The sequence below is a fragment of the Amblyomma mixtum genome, chromosome 3, assembly GCF_055824585.1.
Source record: "Amblyomma mixtum isolate Tamu chromosome 3, ASM5582458v1, whole genome shotgun sequence".
Lineage (NCBI taxonomy): Eukaryota > Metazoa > Arthropoda > Arachnida > Ixodida > Ixodidae > Amblyomma > Amblyomma mixtum.
This window is the reverse complement of record NC_143014.1, coordinates 393877342-393897883: the sequence shown is the minus strand read 5'-3', so window position 1 is coordinate 393897883 and position 20542 is coordinate 393877342. Positions and strand designations below refer to the sequence as shown.

General features: G+C 51.2%; 1 pseudogene; it reads right to left on the bottom strand.

Annotated features, from left to right (window-relative positions):
- Positions 1-12882: 12882 nt before the first annotated feature.
- LOC149357212 (uncharacterized) lies at positions 12883-15298 on the bottom strand (annotated as a pseudogene).
- Positions 15299-20542: the final 5244 nt, after the last annotated feature.

Sequence of the window (20542 nt, the reverse complement as noted above, 5' to 3'; positions counted from 1 at the left end):
ATTGGCGCCTACCATTTTTCTATGACTTGGTATCTGGGTTCAAGTCTGCCGTCAGCGGAGGTCGTTCCTTCGCTGTCACGTGGCACGACCCTGTGACAGCGAGACGTCACGACCAGAGGAGAGCAGGGGCCCCAATTTGTGCGACGTGCTGCGCGCAAACGCCAGCACCGTGCCGAGGAGACAGATGAAGAAAGGTAAGAGCGGTTGGCTAAGCAACGTGCCTATGCCGCAGAATGGCGAGCCCAGAGGTGTTCTACAAGTTCATTCTTTCAGTCGCAATAACAAGGCATCACGCCGAACGGGTGGTGGCGTTCCTCCCTTCCTTTACGGTGCGGTTAGGGTGTCCACCAAGATGACAGAGAATTACTGCGCCATTTCCTTTCCTCAAAAAACCGGTAGCCACGCGTGACCTGTAGACGCTGCGCACTGCGTTCCTTCAGTTGGAGGCGCTGCGCGCTTTCGCAACCTATCAGGCTTAACCAAAGCTAAGCCCCCGCCAATTTTTTCCTTGCATGCTTGTTCGTTCGTTGAGCCATGAGTGACGAGAGCGACGCGTCAAAAAGAAGTGCGAAATCGCCCTTACTGTAGCAGCGATTTCGTCAGTGGACATAGAAATTGACGCAGCAATGGAAAGGATGCACTTGATCAAGCAGCAGTTGTTGATCAACAACAGCACACTCATTGCACTGTCGTCATCACCGCGCCGTGCACGAAGGCAAGTGTGGGCTTACCATCGAGATGGGGGATGGTTCGAGAACGTACTGCCCAACTTGGGATCACAGTCCTCCAGACAATCGTTCCGGGTGTCGGAAACGACTTTCCGACACATTTTTTATGCCTGCTGACCAACGATGATGCGAAAGGCAAGGAATATGCGGGAGCCTGTTCCCATAGAAAAGTGAGTGGCCTTGGCCCTTTATAAACTATGTTCCTCAGCTGAGGATTAGACAATTGCCCACATGTTTGACCTGGGAAGGTCTACGGTCAACACCATATACAGGGAGTTTTGTGAGACCGTTGTGGCCATTCTCGAGGAAAAGTGGGTGAAATTGAGGCCGGCTACTGTAATCGCCAGGGAATTTCGAGCGGTTTGTGGTTTCCCACATGTAATAGGCGCATTAGACGGGTGTCATTTACCGGTTTCCCCGCCGAAGGAGCACGCCAGCAACTACTATAACTACAAGGACTGGTAAGTAAACAAAGAGGTGAATATTAATGCTTGCTGAATGTATGCCGCATGCGCAATTTTCACCTAGTCAAGGTAGGAAGTGTGTACAAAAGGTGCACAATGCACTTAAGCTGTGAGATTCCATGCGGGGCAAGAAATGTAATTGGAATTGCAGCCATGTTTAGCAGAATAAATAAATATGCATGGGTATTCATGAATTCCATTACAGCCATCATCTGCTGAATAAAAAAAAAGCTGATTTTGTTTGCATGTAAACTAAAATCCAGGTTGTCACTGGTCGTGCCTAGAGTTGTGGAAATGGTATACAAGCAATTAGGCTACACTGATAATGAAAGTAAGCAATTGCTTTATAATTTTGTTGACGGTCACTGTGTGTCAGATAAGAACACCCCCACAAAACACATTTATGCAATCGATTTCTGCGAATAGATGAGTACAGCCTATAGTCAACAATAGAGGCGGGCACACATGGCAGATCTGCTTGGCGTTTAGGTCCTGTTTGCAGTCGTCATGTTGGGCCATGCACAGTAATTGACTATGCACATTTTAAGAAGCTCAACTTATAGAATCCTTGTGGCTCTTCGGTACGCAATGCACATCCTACTACATATTGTAACGCAACGTTACAAAGAAGTCACTCTTATACCGTGGAGCACCAGCAGCCAGTCAGATTGAACCAGTGTCACTTTGTCTTTTTCCAATCGCCAGTGTTGTCCTTGCGCATCTTCTAAGGAAGGCATCCCAAGCAACCACCGATATCCTTCGGACGGCCGACAGAGGTCTGTTTCGGATGTTCTGTACGTCCGCTGAACATCCGCAAACAGCCGGTAGACGTCCGTCGGCCGTCCGAAAGGTGGCCAAAGGTATACGGTTCGCCCGCCGACGGACGTCCAGTTGAGTACGTCCATTGGCGGATCTTTCTCGAATATTCGCATATATGGTGCATGCGTGCTTTTTTCACTCCGCGCGATGCAATAAAACAAAAAAACAATTTGATGCATAGCACGCATATTTTATTGTGGTTGATGATACATCAGCAGGGCAATGGGTTATATTCGGAAAATTTCTTAGATGTGACTCTTCAAATGTGGCAAGGTTGGGGCACACATCCGTAATCTTCCCACCCACAGGATTTCTGAAATAAAAAGAACGCGGCAAACATCAGTCATGTGAAACAAATGGCACAATGCAGCAGACCAAGTAAAAACAATGGAACCAATTAATAGAAGTGTTTAATGCTGCAAGTATAACAGACAATGCACTTTAGCAAACACCTCAATAAGTATAAGGCAATAACAGCTCTGAATTTTCCACACCATATTTGACAATGTATCTGTTCTTTATTTATTCTCATGGGCCTTAGGGCACTAACCTGCGCAGCACTGTACGAGACTGCGCACAGAAAGCCGCAAAGCTTCCGTTGCGAACCACTGCGAACTACACATGCTTCCTATGGTCTGCCTTTCGCGCGTTGTCACACTTTGTATAGGCACAGTGAACCTAGCGATGCCTTAAAAATTAACAAGATGTGAAAATACTCCGTCCCGCAACTTTGAAGAGGAGTGGGAATTAGCCGCGCGAGTTGAGGGCTCCCGCAGCTGTTGATGTAGGCTCCCGAAAGTGTGAGAACAGCACACACTTGTGGAAGCCATCTCCTCGCGCTTACTGCTCCCACTGTCCTGTGAACGAATGTTATATGAGCATGCTGCATTGTCCTAGAAGCAAGTTCCAAGAAGTGTACTGGAGACATACCTTCGTTGGCAATCACATGTGCACTAAGCCTTCTTTAAACCAAGGTCGACGCAGTACGGGATCCGGTGTTCCAGACGAGCTTCAGGCGTTTCCCGTATCTTTCGAATTGCTGAAGTTACATACTACTTTCGTCCACAGACCGAACAAAGCCACACGTTATAATAACAGAGCTATAAAGCTCTGCGCGACAACACTACGCGACTATAGTGCCTAGAATATACTGGCTAGTGTGCTGAGCGCGGGCGGCGCGGTGGCACCCGCGGTGATGCCTGCCGCGGCGGTCGCGTAGCGGCGCTGTGGTGCGGGAGGGTGTTGGGTGAGCGCGCGCGTCGGGGCGAGCCGGTTTCTCGCACGCGTCGGCCTCTGAGGGTTGGAAAGGGCTAACCAAACCAAGTGTAAGCACACGGGAGCGTAAGCGGTTGATGGGATTCAAGCTAAAAAAAAAACACGTTTCATAAAACGCACAATTCGGTTTAATAGAATGAATGCAGTGTTTAATCAAAGGGGAAGTGCGAGTGGGGGTAAGGCTTTTTGGCCAACAGAAAGTACGATAAAGTGCGTATTCAATTGCAGTGGCAACAGATAGGCACTGTCACAGATAGCCAGCAACAGATAGACACTGTGTAGGCTTCACCTACACAAATTAACTTTGAGTGTGATAGAGTAGCACATTTTATACTTGCCAAAGCGGCAGGATATCAAACTTACAGCTTTTGAGTATATTAGTACGGAAACAGATAAAACACTACGCTATTATGAATCCATTGCAGCCTATAATTTATATAAATTTTAAAAGTTCCAAGTAAAGAGAACTTGTTACGATTACGGCTGAACGTGTCCACGCTTTCGGTCTTTTCGCTTAAAGCCTAAAAAAACTTCGTGTTTTTTTTTGCAAGTATTTTCGCCCAGGGAAAATCATAATGCTCTGCTTCCGAAGGTGCTCGCAGAGCTTTGGGCTCCTCAGTAGCAAACATTCCACAATCCAGGCATCTTCATAAGGCATGCCTCTCAGAGACTTTCGTCTTACGGCCAGGAAACAAGCTCTCACAGCTAACTGCTGCTTCTTCGGGAGTGATTGCATTTTTGCCTCGAGTGTTTCTTCGCTCAGTGCATTGTTTTGCTCCTTCATTTGAGTCACATGTTGCTGAGCATTGGCCACGCTTTTCTTTGTCTTTCTCAAAGCACGAGACAAATTCTTGATTTTTTTTTGTCACTGCAAGGATCTTTCGTCTTTTTTCTTTTGTACATGTTGTTCTGCGAGAGCTTCCGTAAATATTTGCACTGCAAGCAAGACTCCTTTTCTATCGGTGGTCAGCAAGCATTTCTCTGCAAAGTGCATACTTCTGTATGAAGTGTGCTAGCCTGCAACAGGAATCATGCCACATCCATTACAAAGGCCACGCAGAGCCATTTCTTAGATTAATCTGCCTCATGGCGGGATGTAAGCACGCGCTTTTCCTTTTCTCTTCCTCGGAAGTAAATTGTGGCAATTACAGAACCGTGCTCACGCAAAGTTTTTACAAATGTCACCATTCTTTCGATGAATTGTTTCGAGAAGTCACCAGTTTCGTTCTCGCAACAATCATAAGTTAAAGCGCCATTTGACGCCGCAGGCAACTTCATCCATGTCACCGGAATCAGAATTTCATCGAACGGGTGCCGAACATCACTTGGGCACGGACACTGCAGTATCGCTTCGCTATCACACATCGGTCCTGTAGCAATGTCTGTCTGCTCGGAATCGGAACGCCTCTGGAGTTCCTCTGATGCGCCTCCACGAGCGACGCAATGAGGGTCAACCCGCGCATCATCACCGTCGACTGCAGAGCACAACTCGGGATCCACCAGCTCAACATTTCGCTTCCGTTATTTAGGTGCCGGTCCTTGGTCGCAAATGTTTCGCACCTTCTTTTTCACCGTCTTTTTAGGCACAAGATGAGGTGGATAATTTTCGAATACTGTAGGGGCAGCATCGGGCTTCAGGCGTGAGTTCATTCACGACGCCGTTCACCGTAATCTTGAAAAGATCTTTCAATGCATTCGTTCTCGAAATGTTTTCATCTTATTTTCCCATTCAGCATGCCGTGCTGGGTTCGCCTGTGCAGTGAACAAAGATACCTTTTCTTCACAGATAACCGATAACACAACGGAACAAAACACGTCCTCTCTTTGCATTGCCGCTTAGCCTTTAACATTTCAGGGTGTTTTTGCTCACGTTTAGCGTCTTCCAGCTTCACAATCCAAGAGGTGATGTCTGTCAAACATTGATTTCACACGAGCAATCGCGCGAGGCTGCCGTATCGGCGCGACAGCAGACGACAGGAGTTCGGCGGCTTTCGCGCACCCTCCCGACCGGCAGCGCCCCTTGCGGCCTCTCCGCGCAGGCATCGCGGCGGGGGCCTCGCCCTCCCGTACGAAACGCGCGCGCTGCGCACACTAGCCAGTATATTCTAGGCACTATAACGCGACAAACCAACAACAGCGCTACGGAGCCGTACTGATGGATTGGATTGGACTGACCGCGAACTGACATCTATGATGATGGTGATAGCAGAATGCACGGGAGTTTTGATACCTAGGAATGGTTTCAATGGCAAGTTTAGCTAGCAAAACTGTGGACATGTCGCACAACTCCACTAATTTGGAGAAGTTTTATAAATATAAAACTGCTTCTCCTCTTAGATAAATTTAGCTCGTCGGCGGCTCTTGCACTGCAGGTAGGAGTGGAATCGCACCAATTTACAAACATCTTCGCGTCAAACCCTCCAACTGATGCAAATAAAACAGTATACATACACGAAAGATGCGAATTTTCTGTGAAATAAAAAACGTCCATACTCATGGCCTGGGAAAATACTCGGCCTTACATCCTTCGGACGTACGCCTCGTCTCTCATGCGGATATACAAAAGTGGACACTGTCTGTACGTCCGGCGGATGTACGAATAAGGATATCCGAAATCGGATTGTGTTCGTACGTCCGATGGACGTCCGATCTCGGCAAAGGACGTTCGGATCTAGCTCGTACGTCCGACGGATATCTGTGGTTGCTTGGGATGTGTCATTGCCCCCCTTGTTTGCAGCATCGCCATGATGCAGCCGACTAGGAGCGTACTGGTGATCTATGGGCTGACAGTCTGCTAGGTTGGTACAGGGGGGCCACAACACAAAAAGGGGCACCATCAGTCACGAGATCAGTCAACAGGGCGGCCTGGGTAGGGTTTCATTCGGATGACGTGTACAACATTGTCTGTGGCTTGAGGGGTCTTGGGTGGTGGATTCAACTTCGTAAGTAACGTCACTGATGCGGCGGAGGACACAGTATGGTCCGAAGTACCGGCGCAGTAATTTTGCAGACAGTCCGCGATGACGAACAGGTGTCCAAATCCAGACAGTCTCCAGGTTCGTACGATACGAAGTGCCGTACCTGGTTGTAGCGGTATATGCGCTTCCTTGCCAGCTGCCACGCTTCTGCACGCTGAGCAAAACTAGCGACGTGCAGATCAAGTTCACGTTCGCAATCGAGGTATGCGGGCAACATCGTATCCAGGGGAGTGGTCACTCGGTGGCCGAAGACAAGCTCGAAGGGAGTAGGCCGCGTCCTCTCTTGAAGTGCCGTATTGTATGCGAACGTGGCGTATGGGAGAATTTGATTCCAGGTCTTATGCTCTATATCTGCGTACACGGGCAGCATATCGGCCAGAGTTCTGTTTAGCCGTTCCACCAGGCCGTTAGTCTGCGGGTGGTATGCCGTGGCCCGTCTATGGCTTTTTTGGTTGGTTGGTAAACATTTATTAAAACAGTCAAGGGGCCGAAGGCCCAGATCTAGGGGTGGGCCAAGACTCCTTGGAATCTGGCAGCCTCTAGAGCAAGACCGATGAGCGTTCGTTGGTCGTCTAGGGTAGAGCTGCGTAGACGAGCCTCCCAGGTATGTTGTGTGGGTGTTGGCATGTGTTGTCGTGGACAAGTCCAGACCATATGAAGGAGGTCTGCTGGGATATTGCAGTGTCTACACATCGGCATATACTGTTCAGGAAATATATTATGGAATCTTTTGGAATTGGGGAAAGTGTCCGTCTGGAGTTGGCGCCATGTGACGGCCTCTGTCTTTGTAACTTCTTGGTGTGGACCTGGATAGAGTTGGCGAGAAAGACGATAGTGCTGGAGCAGATCGCGTGAAGTGATTATGGTGTCCTTCCTGACCAAGGCGGGCATGTTGGGGGTGGGGTGATAAGCTGCTCGGAAAGTGAGCCCTCGAGCTAGCTCATGTGCTCCCTCATTACCCTTCAGACCCATGTGGGCTGGAGCCCATATCAGTAGGGTCAGGTGTTTAGGAGGATTTGATACGAGTACGCGAAACGCTTCGACTGAAATACGGCCATGAGTAAAATTAAGAATGGCGCGCTGTGAATCACTTATGACTACTCTAGCTTTAGAAGTGGAGAGCGCGAGAGCAATAGCTACTTCCTCCGCTGTAGTGATATGTGAAGTGCGTACAGAGCAGGAGGCATGAAGAGTCATGTTCTCATCTGTGGCAACCGCTGTCGCAGCAGTCCGAGTAGGATGGTCTGCCGCGTCTGTGTAAAGCACATCAAGTCGGCCAGCATATCGCTGCTGGAGTGACGCGGCCCGAGCTTCTCTGCGATCTTGGTGATGAGTTGGATGCATGTTGCGGTGTAGAGGGAGAGTCTTGTTGTTGGCCCTGATGGCAGGTGGGAGATTGACCACTGAGGATGGCGGACGGAAGGGAGCGATGCGAAGTCGTTCCAGGATAGAGCGGCCTGCGGAAGTTAGGGAGAGGCGTTGGCGCTGGGCCAGGAGCGCCGCCTCAATGAGCTCGTCAACCGTGTTGGAGACACCAAGGGCGAGAAGCTTGTCGTTGGGAGTAGAGAGAGGAAGACCAAGGGCTGTTTTGACACCGCTGCGGATGAGGCAATCCAGGCGGTGCTTCTCCGTGAGCGTGAGACGTAAATATGGAGCAGTGTAAGCAATACGACTTACTACAAATGCTTGAAAGAGATGAAGGAGATTCGCCTCCTTCATGCCTGCCCGCTTGTTGGAAACGCGCCGTATGAGACAGGCTGTCTGCTGTGTGTATCGATGCAAGCGTTGTATTGTGTTGGTGTTGGCTCCGTTGGCTTCGAGGTGGAGGCCAAGAATTTGGATGGTGTCGACCGTAGGCACGGGAAGGTTGTTAACAGTGAGGCGGATATTTGGAGATGTGGGGGGTTTCCGGGTGCCGGGATAATGCAAAAAGAAGAGCTCAGATTTTGCTGCAGAGCACTTAAGTCCTTTGTCCGATAAGTAGTCTTCAACTGTCTTGATCGCAGCCTGAAGAGTCTCTTCAATGTGTCCGTCACTGCCGCCAGTCATCCAGAGGGTGATGTCATCCGCGTAAATGCTATGATGAAGGCCCTCGTGGTGGGCGAGTCGAGCCGGAAGGCCCATCATAGTGATGTTGAAAAGCAGCGGAGAGGACGGAGCCTTGCGGCGTGCTCTTGTTGCCCAGGGAGATATCCTCGAGGGAGTGTGGACCGGCAACGAGCGTGGCAGTGCGATCCGTAAGGAAAGCACGGATATAGTTGTACAGAGTTTCGCCCACCTGCAGATTCTGGAGGTTGGACAGGATAGCAGTGTGTTGAACGCTGTCGAAAGCTTTAGCGACGTCGAGGCCCAGGATGACCTGAGTGTCTCGAGTCTTGTGGTCCAGAAGTTCATGCTTGAGCTGGAGCATAACATCACACGTGGATAGATGGGGCCGAAAGCCGACCATGCTTGGCGGGAAGAGATCACGATCCTCTATGTATGTCGAGAGCCAGGCCAATATAACGTGCTCCATGGTCTTACCCACGCAGGACATGAGTGAGATCGGACGGAGGTTGTCGAGGCTTGGGGGCTTACCTGGCTTGGGGATAAGAATGATTTTTGCATGTTTCCATTCCTTTGGAAGAACGCCGGACTCCCAGCATTGCTGCATGTAGGCTGTGAGTGCATGAATAGAGCGGTCGTCGAGGTTACGGAGAATCTTGTTATTGATGCGGTCTGGGTCGGCTGCCGAGCCCGGACGTAACTTAGCTAGCCCGGACCTCTGCCACTGTGATCGGGGCGCTGAGGGAAGGGTTGTCGGGACCCGCATAGTCTGGGAGCAGAGTAGGGGGCTGCGGATTGATGTATTTGTCCCTCAGCTGGGCGAGTAACTCATCGAGGCCCGTATTACGGAACTGTCAAATCAAAAACTTGTCAAAAACCCGTCAAAAAGCCCCGCCGTAGCCGCGCTCCTATTGGTCGGCCGTGGCCGGTGGCCATGTTGCTTTCTTGCGTCATGGGTGGCTGGCGTTTACGTCATGGACATGACAGAAGTGGTGACGTTGCACACCTAATTATGCAGGCGCATTTTGACGTTTTTTTTTTGACGGCTTCGAGGCGGTCAAATTCGACCGTTGAGTTTTTGACAGAAAATGGCGGAGGCGCCAGTGGCGGCGTATGTGGCTGTGAGGCTGAAGCGGCTGCGTCGATGCGAACAACGGCGAAGGAGGGTGCACGAAGACGCGTTTGACTTGCCGGATGAGCTGTTCCGACGTCTTTTTCGACTGGAGAAGCAGACTGCGGTGTGGCTGTGCGACGAACTCGCCGATGAACTGGGAGGTGTGCGTGCGAGTGTGTTGTCGGTGCAGCGGCAGGTGCTGTGTGCACTTCGGTTCTTTGCCACCGGCGGCTTTCAAGCTGCCGTTGGTAACGAGGCGCACGTCGGCATCGCACAACCGACGGTGAGCAAGTGCGTGCGACGGGTTGCGGCGGCGATATGCGAAGTTGGCGCGCAGAAGGGGTGGGTTCACTTCCCTGTGAGCCCTGAGAAGGCGGCGGCGAAGGAGGGCTACCTTCGCAACGGCAGCATCCCCGGCGTCGTCGGGTGTGTGGATGGCACACTCGTTGCCATCAAGGCGCCACGGGGCAATGCTGCCCATAGGGCAGCCTTCTGGAGCCGGCAGGGGTACTACGCCCTGAACGTACAGATCGTGAGTACACTTCGGCCTCTGCTTGCTCACATGTGTTCGGCTACAAGTTCGGGCCTTGAGAGTGGAAGTTCACGACTGAATTTTTACTGTATGTTCCAGATCTGCGACGCCAACATGCGCATCCTGGCCATCGACCCCCGCTGCCCGGGATCTTGCCACGACGCCTTCGTGTGGCGGTATTCGTGGATCCGCCGAGAGATCGAGGGAGGGCTACTAGACGAAGGAGAGTTTCTGCTCGGTAAGCAGAAGAAAGCCCTGTGGAACATCGGGCCATCCCGCTTACACATAGCGCTGTTCAGTAAATCACATGTATTGAAGCTAAAAGAATCAGTCCCGTAAGTTAGTGTTTTGACGACGCGGTGTAGTACGATATGCGCGCCTTGTCCGAGGAGTCTGTATGTTACTATTATCACGCCGAACACATGCCATATAAAGCGTTGCTGGAGTGTACTGTATTATCAGAGCAATTTAAATCAAGGCACAGGGTGTCTGTGCTGTGTAGCAAAACGTAGCACACTATAAGTTACAAGGCTGCTCTTGCAGCAGCAGGTGTTTAAAAATCTCAAATATGCATTGTATTCGTGTCGATGAATATCAGGCATTTCAAAATGTGGCTCTGAGCTACACGATGGGAATGTTGCATTGTACTGTAGAACTTGCTTTAATGGTGTTGAACTCTGCACCGACAAAGGACATGTTTAACTGTGTGTCATTGTTGGTTACACAGGGGACAGTGGTTATCCGCTGGAGCCATGGCTTCTAACACCGGTGCCAGGCCACCCAAGCACTGCGTCTCCACAGGGGCTGTACAACACGGCACACGCCTCCATGCGATCAGTGGTTGAGCGCGCCATCGGCGTGCTCAAGAGCCGCTTCCGGTGCCTGCAAAGATACCGGACGCTCCATTACGAGCCGGAGCGAGCGGCTTGCATCATCGCAGCGTGTGCCGCGCTGCACAACCTCTGTTTGGGTGCCCCCCTTCCAGCAGACGAGGAGGATGCCACTGGCCCGGACGAGAATGGACCGCCTCTGCCAGACGGCTACCTACATGGTACAGGAACTCGTGTGACATACCTGCGGGGTGCAGCCATGAGGAGCAGGATCGTAGACCTGTTCCGGAGAACACGCCGCCAGAGGCTGGACTATCTCCGCATGGTACGCTGGCGGTTTTGGCAGCAGTCCCAGCCAGCGCAGTAGCAGGGATCAACGTCGGTTGTGCGATGCCGACGTGCACCTCGTTACCTACAGGAGCTTGAAAGTTGCTGGTGGCAAAGAACCAAAGTGCACACAACACCTGCCACCGCACCGACAACGCACTCACAACTGCCAGTTCATCGGTGAGTTCGCCGCACAGCCACACCGCATTCTGCTTCTCCAATCGAAAAAGACGCTGGAACAGCTCGTCCGGCAAGTCAACCGCGTCTTCATGCACTCTCCTTCATCGTTGCTCGCGTCAACCCACCTGCCTCTTTGCTGACGTCATTTTGCAGCATGAAACAGTTGCTTGTGGTCACCACCTATGCATGTATTCATATGCTTAACTACCTGACTTTTTGCTGACGTCACTTGGCAACATGGAACAGTTGCTTGTGGTCACCACCTATGCGTGTGTTCATGTGTGTAACCACCTGACTCTTTGCTGACGTCACTTTGCAGTATGAAACAGTTGCTTGTGTTCACCACCTATGTGTGTATTCATGTGCGTGGCACTGCATAAATGCTCTTGGTGTTTTTTGAAAGAGGAAGACCCCACACACACTGTTTTGCATCGCATGTATTCAGCGTGCACATTTCACCGTTTAGAGACAGCATGGCACCCATTTCGATCTTTATGCATTGAGTGTACTGCATACAATGCAATTGACACAGATGTAACGCATTCAGTAGTGCCTCGTGATGCGCAACTTGTGCCACACAGATACGACAGAAAAGATCAGTCGTACAGTGGTATCACAAGCCTGACACATGCTGCGCAAGCAGAAAGGCACATTCGTACATCGCTGCGGTAAAATATGAAACACGACTAGAACAATGGGCTACTGTTGCATTGGACAGTGGTCATAGTAGATTTAGCAGGACTACAAAAACCTGAATGCAAAAACATCCACAGATGTTGCAGCATGAACACAGAAGAAACGAATTTTAATAATACAGCTGATTCAGCATGAACAATGCAAACCACATCTACATATCACAGATGATACAGCAGGGACAATGAAAAAAATATTTGCATATGCGTATCGCAGATACTGCAGTATGAACAGTGTAAAAATCATCTACATATCACAGATGACACAGCAGGAACAATGCAAACAACATTAAACCTATCAGAGATGCTGCAAAAGAAAAATTTCCATATAACGGATGATACAGCATAAAGGCATGTGACTACTTCAGTTCAATGATTGTTGCATGGCTGCATCCTGCCTATGACAGGCGTGTTTACATATATAAAAATTCAGACTGCACTAGTGTTCCGAGTGACGGCAGCGCACATCAGCGTGCAAAACACAACATGTTGCTACGACATGTTAAGACCAATAGAAAAAAACAACAAATTGTTATGCCTATAAATCGAATTGAGAGCATCACAGCTGCAGGTGCACGCATGAAATGTACGCGTGACGGAAGAAAACGGCAGGGAAAATTACCTGCGAACAACATAGTTGCATGCAGAACAGCTTTTACACCAGGCACACGGCAGGAAAAAAAAGAAATACGAATACACAGCGCAGTTTGAGCACCTGGCAGAACGCAACTAAACCAAAGGGAATTGAGACCAGTTTCTGCACCTGCTAAAAGCTTGGAAGGAAAAAATGAGAACACACGTGCAGTTTCTGCGCCTGGCGCTAGTGGGAAACAAAAAGAATTAAACGCACACAGTGTGTGCATGTCAGAAGGTTAACAATAAAGAAGAACAAAAAAATTACACGGATGCGTCCGGCGACTGTGTGCGGTTGCGGATTAGCACGGTGAGTAGCCCGACACACTGAGCAAGCAGTTGCTGTCGGGCCGACTCCTCTCCCCGCGACTCCGCAACAGCAGCTGCCATTTGCTGTGTGGCCGTTGCTGACAGCTGCAGTGCGCCTGCCGCCTGCCGCATCGCAGCTGCCACATCTGCCATGGCGGCAGTTTGCGCAGCGGTTGCTGCAGTCGCTGCTGTCTGCACCTGCAAAGGAAAGGAGCTTGAACTGCACTACCCCGAGTGACTGAAGAGGGCTGGTTTCACTTCCACGGTAAACATGGTGCGGCCAAGCCCCACACGCGTGCGTTCCATATGGCAGCGACAGAACGCCAGGCTCTGGAAATCGTGTCAAGGGTACGCACTGTGCGAAATAACGACGCGAAACGTAAAAAAAAAATTGACAGATGCTTAAGCTTCACCTTTGAGTGGAATGCGGCAGCGTGTTGCAGCGCTGCCAGGGAGCCAAGGCATGGCCGTGAGCACAACAATCAGGCATTATCAAAATTGAATACCCATGCATTATGTTATATTTCTGTGTAAAAATGCCAACATTTTGTCTGCACATACCTGATTGTTGCTCTCAATGAGCCTTTCCATGGTGTCGAGCAGCCGCTGTTGGAACTCGGCGTCCTGGCGGTTTCGCGCCTCCGCCAGGTCAGCGCTGTGCCGAGTTTCCAGCAGCAGCTGCTCCACGGCATCTTCCTCCGCCCGCCTACTGTTGCGAGGCGGGCGCCTTCTCACGGAGCTTGGCCCCAGCTGTGGCTGCTGGGGGGCTGTCAGAGGGGAACATGCACATATTACTCACTGCGGTACACTGTTGAATAAGCAAACTGATCTGTACCATGTTTGAGAGAACTGTGGACATGAATACACACGAACAGGCCCATACACATGCATACGCTGTCAGTGATGTAACGAACGTGCCATTGTAGCTGTGCGCATTGATTACACCATTGGGTGCCATCACAGTCCCCACTGCAAGAGGACAAAACTTGCACAAGCTCCAGTGCCTGATGTACAGGAGAGTTTTGCGACCACTGTTGGATGATTTTGATTATACATATTGCTCTGCAAATCATACTGAGGCCGAGCAGCTTCCAACTCGGCTGCTAAAGAGGCTACATATTTGCAGGCTGACTCACCGGCTTCTTCGCTCAGCTCCTCAGCAAGGAGGTCCCCCAGCAGCACACTGTCAATGCTGCTCATGCTGTCGTCTGCATAAAAGCATTACAGCACAACTTATCAGTGGACAGTTGCACCGAAGTGTGCAGTGCACCATAGCAAAATGAACACCTACTTGATCTGCGGCACTACGAGAACTAGCAAATCCCTAGGAGCAGAACAAAAACATCACTATCAAATGTGGAAACTGCATATGCAACCTCCACTTTCTGCATTCACACTACTCAAATCCTTCTCATAGGATTTAACTTCTTCTACCTCAGGCTCATCTGCTCCATGATATTCAAATCCACACAAGACACTAACAATGCACACAACTTACTAGCCATACAGGTGATTGATGAAATGGTTCACCTACCCGCTGACAATGGAGACAGCGGCGGTGGTGGTGCTGCTGGTGTTGCAGGGGATGGTAGCAGCAGAGGTGGTGGTGCTGCGGAGGGTGGCGCCGGTGGTGCTGCTGCTGCTGCCTCTGCTTCCGCTGGTGGCGGTGGTGATGGTGGTGGTGGTGCTGCTGCTGCTGGGGGTCGCGGCGGCGGTGGAGCTGATGCTGCTGCTGCAGGAGGCTGGGCCTGCGAGAAGGCAAACCGCCGCACGTTTACACATGCATATCCCGAAGTTCATCTTGATGGTACATTGTTCACAGCACATGACTTTGTGAAACAGTAAAGAATCCCTCATTACCACCAAGCAGGAAACTGTGAAAACGTCTATAACCTCACTACGATTCTTTTACAACATTGCAAACGCACCTGTCGCCTGGCAATGGGGAAATAAGCTTTCCCCACGCCCTTGGCACTGGCCCACCCCAAGATCTGTATAATGCGGCCCCCAGAGCCAGGCAGCTTGCCACCTCCGGTGCCCCTGCGACAGAATGCGAAGACACGTTACTGCGGCATTCCATAGACCAACACTGTTGACAGGCTCACCCTTGGCCGGCCCGCAGACTTGCCAGCTCCGCCCTTGTGTGGCAGCACATTTACCGCCAAGACTGCCGCCAATGCTCGGCAGTCTTGACAGCCGGTCCCAATCGGTTGAGGCTATCCGCAAGCTCGTCCCAGAGAGCGCGCTTGCGGGCCGCGGTGATGGAATTTGAGAGCTCCGTCGAGGCCCGCGCCAAGAAGGTGTGCTGCTGCAAAAAATCGAGCAGCATCTCTTCTTGGGCAGCGGACATGCGGGGTCTCTTAGGCGCCATCGCAGACTAGATTTCAGAGATATCAAACAACTTCCGCAGAGAATAGCGGGGAGTTCTTTCTGTAAACAGGCAATAGTGCGGACTACACAGCTTGGTGTCGGGGTAGTCGCTTTACGAGAGGGAGCGTATGCGTGCTGTATTCCGAACATTATTTTTCGCGACTATCGCTTTAATGCGAGCATTTAGGCTTCCGTCCGGAAACAAACAGGGTCGGGAAATGTACTTTCTGCTGTCCGCCTAACCGTTTTGCTCTTCTTTGTTTGTTCCCGCGGTCGTTTTCGTTACATCTCTTTGCCGCAGCTATACATATAAACAAAACACGCATATGCGAGCGTGCATCATTTATTTTTCCCCACAAATCGCACTTCATGGTCGTCTGCTATTTCCTATGGGAATACAGACAGAGAACCAAACATTAGATACTGCAACACTCCACCCTTTGACACTTTTGCCATCGATCGTACGCGCCTACCAACACAGGCTTACCTCAAGCAGTTTTCGCCGATTTCGTGCCAACCGCTCCTCGCAAGTTTGCTCAGCAGACACGTAGCCTTCACTGTCTTCATTCACATTTTTTTCCGCACTTGGAACAACCGCACAGTACCTTGATTTTCGACGCCGCGTAAGAAAACAGTATCAAGGCGTGGAACAGCTGTTTTCGTGCGAAGCGGCTCGTTGACGTTTTTTACCGCCGTCAGCGCACCCCCGCGGCAGCGAAAATTACCCACTAGCAAATTTAATAGCCCAACCTCATGCAGTTGTTGTTTCTATTGCTATCACGACCAGCTTTATTGCTATTTTTCAGCTTTAAACATATTTTTTTGACAAAATAAAATAATAATTATTTTTATCGCTGAGCATTTCTTTACTCTTTTAGCAAAAATTTAGCAGACGGTCCCTCGCCGTGCAGACAAATGCTTCCGGGGCGCCGCTCTGCTGCAATTGGCTGATTCCCCGTTACGTCAATTTTGCGTCAGCGTCGACGTCACATCGTTTCGTCATTTTGACGTCACTGTCAATAACCTTTGACAGATTTTTGACAAAGTTCCGTAATACGGGCCCTGGAGAGCCTGGAAACTGATGTAGGAGGCGTTCCAGTTGTTGGGCGTTCTCTGAACGAGTGCTAGAGGGGTCTATGAGGTGACGCAGGAAGCGTCCCGCATCTGCTCTTGAAATGTTGCTATCTAGTTCGTTACATAAAGCATTCCAATTTTGGCGATCCAGGGTGAGGGCGTAGCGTTCAATCTCTCTGTTCAGCGCAGCTAGCTGTTTACGTGCATAACGGTCAAGCTTATGCCTGCGCGTTTGGAAAGTGAGCTGCTGCTTGCGACGCCAGACGGCGAGCAGGTGTGAGTCGTAGGGGGTCAGAGGATCTTCCGGGTAGACTGATTCCGTGGCGGCTTGTACGTCTTGAAATAGCTCAGAGGTCCAGAGACCAATGTCATCAATCTTGTGAGGCGGGGAGCGGCACTCTCGGAAGCGATGCCAGTTAGTGAAGAGTTGGGGGCGAGCAGGGCGACCTGCCGGGCCCCCTACGAGAACGAGCTCTAGTAGATCGTGATCACTGCCCAGATTTACGTGTGTGTTTGTCCAGGAGGCATCGAGGCCTTCGCTGATGACGGAAAGATCTGGAGTAGTGTCACGCTGAATGCTGTTGCCGTGACGAGTAGGAAACGAAGGATCATTAAGAATGATGAGATGGTTATCATGGATAGCTTGCCACAGTGTCTTGCTCTTAAGCGTATCTGTCTGGTAGCCCCAGGCCGTGTGGTGAGCGTTAAAGTCCCCGACGATGGCAATGGGACTGGAACCGGCCAAGCGTGAGACTTCCGCAATGAGAGAATGAAAAGCAGGATGCCTCGCCCGGGGGGAGCTATACACGTTCAAGAGGAAGAGGCTATGGCCTCGTTTGCGACGGGGCAGAATTTCCAATAGAAGGTGATCGATAGTGGAGATGTTAGTGTCGTGAGTGAGAGCGGTTACATTCCTTTTGACAAAGGTGACCACGTTGGATGAAGAGAGAGTTGTGAAAAGTACGATATCCCGCTAGCTTGGAGGTGGATCCCGCCTCTTGGAGGGCAATTATTTCTGGGCGATCTCGGTGTTGCAAACGCTGTTGGAGGAGAGCTCGTTTACGGGTGAACCCCCGACAGTTCCACTGCCAGAGGGTGAGACGGGTGGAAGTGTTATTGCGAACCATGTTGGTTTAAGCGTTGCTCTACGAGCTGTATGCGCGTTTCGACCTGCATGAAGCGGGCACCATGAGCTTCTTGTGTACGTGTCAACCTATCCATGGCCTCTGTGAGACCCTGAAGCTGCGAGAGGACTTGGGTAGAGAACTGCTGAAAAGTGTTATTGAAAGTGTCTTCAATGTTAGCCATGCGTCTGTAGAGGCGCCTGTCTAATGAAGGCGCGATTGTGCAATTTTTGCGTTTGGGTGGAGAAGGCTCTTGCATTGAACCATCCTCCTCCTCGTCGGGGGCAGTGGAAGGAAGCGCGAGAGTGGGTTGGGTAGCTGGTGCATTGGTAGTTGTCTGTGCGGCCTGTAATGCTACTACTGGGATGCATTATAGCGCCGGCCAGACAATTGATAATTCGGGAAACCCGTGAGGAGCTGGAGCTGCTTCTGTATGTGCTCTCGTCTGCCGCGGACGAAGAGCGGCTAGCCCACCTGGATGCGCCACAGTGTGCTGTACTGCGTCCAGTGCGGACATCACCATGCTGCCCTGCAGCTGACCGGCTGCTTTCAGAAGTTAATTCGGGAGGGCAGAATGTTGCGGTCATACCTTCCCGAGGTCCGGCAGCGGGCATCCGTCACGCTAAAGTTTGTGCAGAGCTTCATGCGGTCGATGCCACTACCACAATCGCAGCCGATTGCAGCGGCACGCAGGCGAAACCCGTCAGGTGAACCAGTGATAGCTCCCACTCGTGTGCCTCGCAAGGCCACCACACCCCGCCTGGCTGCTGTGAGTGCCACCATGGATGCTGCGGAGGCCTCAATGCCACCCGCTGTGTCATCTCCCGACAGGGTGACTGAGAGTGAATCGTGTGCCCCAGTGTTTAAACCGACAGTCAGCCACTACACCTCACAAATTCGGCTAGAGGAGGGTGCAGTATCGATCCTGTGCTCGCCTCCCTTAACCCTGTGGGAGGGCTATCCACGCCGGACAAACCCTGAGGCGCACGCATCAACAAGCGAAGTGGCCTCCATTCTGAAGCAACGACCCGTGGACCTCCCACCTGTTGTTGCCACGCCAGATGCTCATCAAAGGAGCTCCGGGGAAGAACATGCCGGCACCTGCCCGAAGCCAACAGAAATCAGTGAGGTTGTCCAGCCAACACCATATCCATCAGTTCGGAGGCTCAGACTTGCCATGTCAGTTTCGAAGTGTTCGCAAGCTAGCATTAAGGATAGTTGCCGGGCCAGTTGGTACATGATCACACCGTAAAACAGCGCGCTTAAACTGCCTGATGAAGGAACTGCCTGACGAAGGCCAACTTCAGTACCTTGACCTACGGTTGTCCTCGAGTGAGGACCATCTGTGCTGGTGCTATGCTCCGAGGTCTAAGAAATGCCTTCTGCCTTACTCGTCCGCGCATACGAAGCTTGTCAAACGAGCAATAGCTTTGGGCGCCTTGAACAATGCCCTCAAAAGATCGTGCCATCACCGACAGCAAGCTAGCATGGAATCTCAGCTGAAACGTCTACGCGAAGCGGGTTTCCCGGATGCCCTCATTTCAGGGATCGGCTTCAAGCTCTTGAAAGATCTCCGCCTATCTAGCCTCCCGATGAGGCCACGCAAAGAAAGAGAGAAGATGGCTGTTATGCCGTATCTGCACGGGATCAGCCACTCGTTGAAGAAGATAGTAAGGCGTGCTGGAGTGAATTTGATCCTAACCGCACCCAGAAAGCTCAATATGCTTTTCAGAATGGTGAATGAAGATGCCCCAAAACCAGCGCGGTGCAGTAAGAAACATGAAAAAATGTTCACCACCTCTGACACGGAGGTAATCTACGAGACACCGCTGTCATGCGGCGCATCTTATGTGGGCCAAAGTGGACGCTGCATAGACGACCGTCTACGAGAGCACGCCATTAACATCCGCACGGGATACGGCAGCACGCTGGCAAAACACGTATCTGCCTGTCATTGCACACCTAACCTTGGACGAAGCCAGATTTTGAGGCGGTATAATCATCAACACAAACGTGAACTATATGAAGCATTCATCATAGATAGGAAAGGCGCGTCATGCGTTAGCACTCCATCGATGGCACTGACAAGAAAAGGCATTAAATATCTTGAATAATCATTGACGACATGATGCGACAGGAGGATATCTTCCTCGCCTTCCTTTGATTGTTTTTTGTTTTCCTTTCCGGTATTTATTGCGAGCAATGCAATAAACCATGCAGTTGTAAGTTCAGCGCTGTGTGTGTGCGTGTCTTCTTTCTTCGTCCCGTGTAAGCGCGCTGTTTTACGGTGTGATCGCAAGCTAGCCCTGACCTTGACATTACTGGCGAGAGCGTATGAGGCTCTTTCATGCTGCCTTCGCTTGAGGAAGAGGCAAGTGGCGAAGACGAGGCAAGCGACCCAAGGGAGACAGAAATGTCTCATGACCGATCCAGCCAGTTCATGACACCCACGAACAGCGACTGCTCAGGCACTGATTTTCAGGAGAGTACTCCGGGAACGGTTCGCTTTCCACAGCCGACACCAATGCAACCTGGCCCCAGTTTGCAGGCCCTGCAGTGTGCAGCCCAGAAGTGCCGACCAGGATTTAGGCGGAACCAATTCGCCGAGACCTCTACCTGGTCAGACATCTTCCCCCGAGCGCAAGGCGGTGCTGCCAGGGTTCCTGATTCAAGAGGATGTCAGGCGCCTGCACTCGTCCACTGCAGCCAATTCCGCTGTTGCCGGGCCTGCTCAGCGGGAATCCAAGGAGTCACTACACCAGCGAGCGCCTGCAGAGACAGCGTCAAGCCTTGCAGAGACTGTGGAGACATCGGATGAAGAGGACCTGGATGGAACACCACTTATGGACAGCTATGAGGACACGGTTCCTGAAAGCAAAAGCTGGCCACATTGTCAGCCACATGGAGTAGATTTGAACATAGGCCTTGTGGTGAGGACACCGAAAGAAGGGAAGGCAGCACCAAGCTCGGCAGCTGCTCCATACAATGACACTGCACAGTTAAGCAGTGCACAGGTCGCCACTGCCCCATTTGGCACTGCACAATTC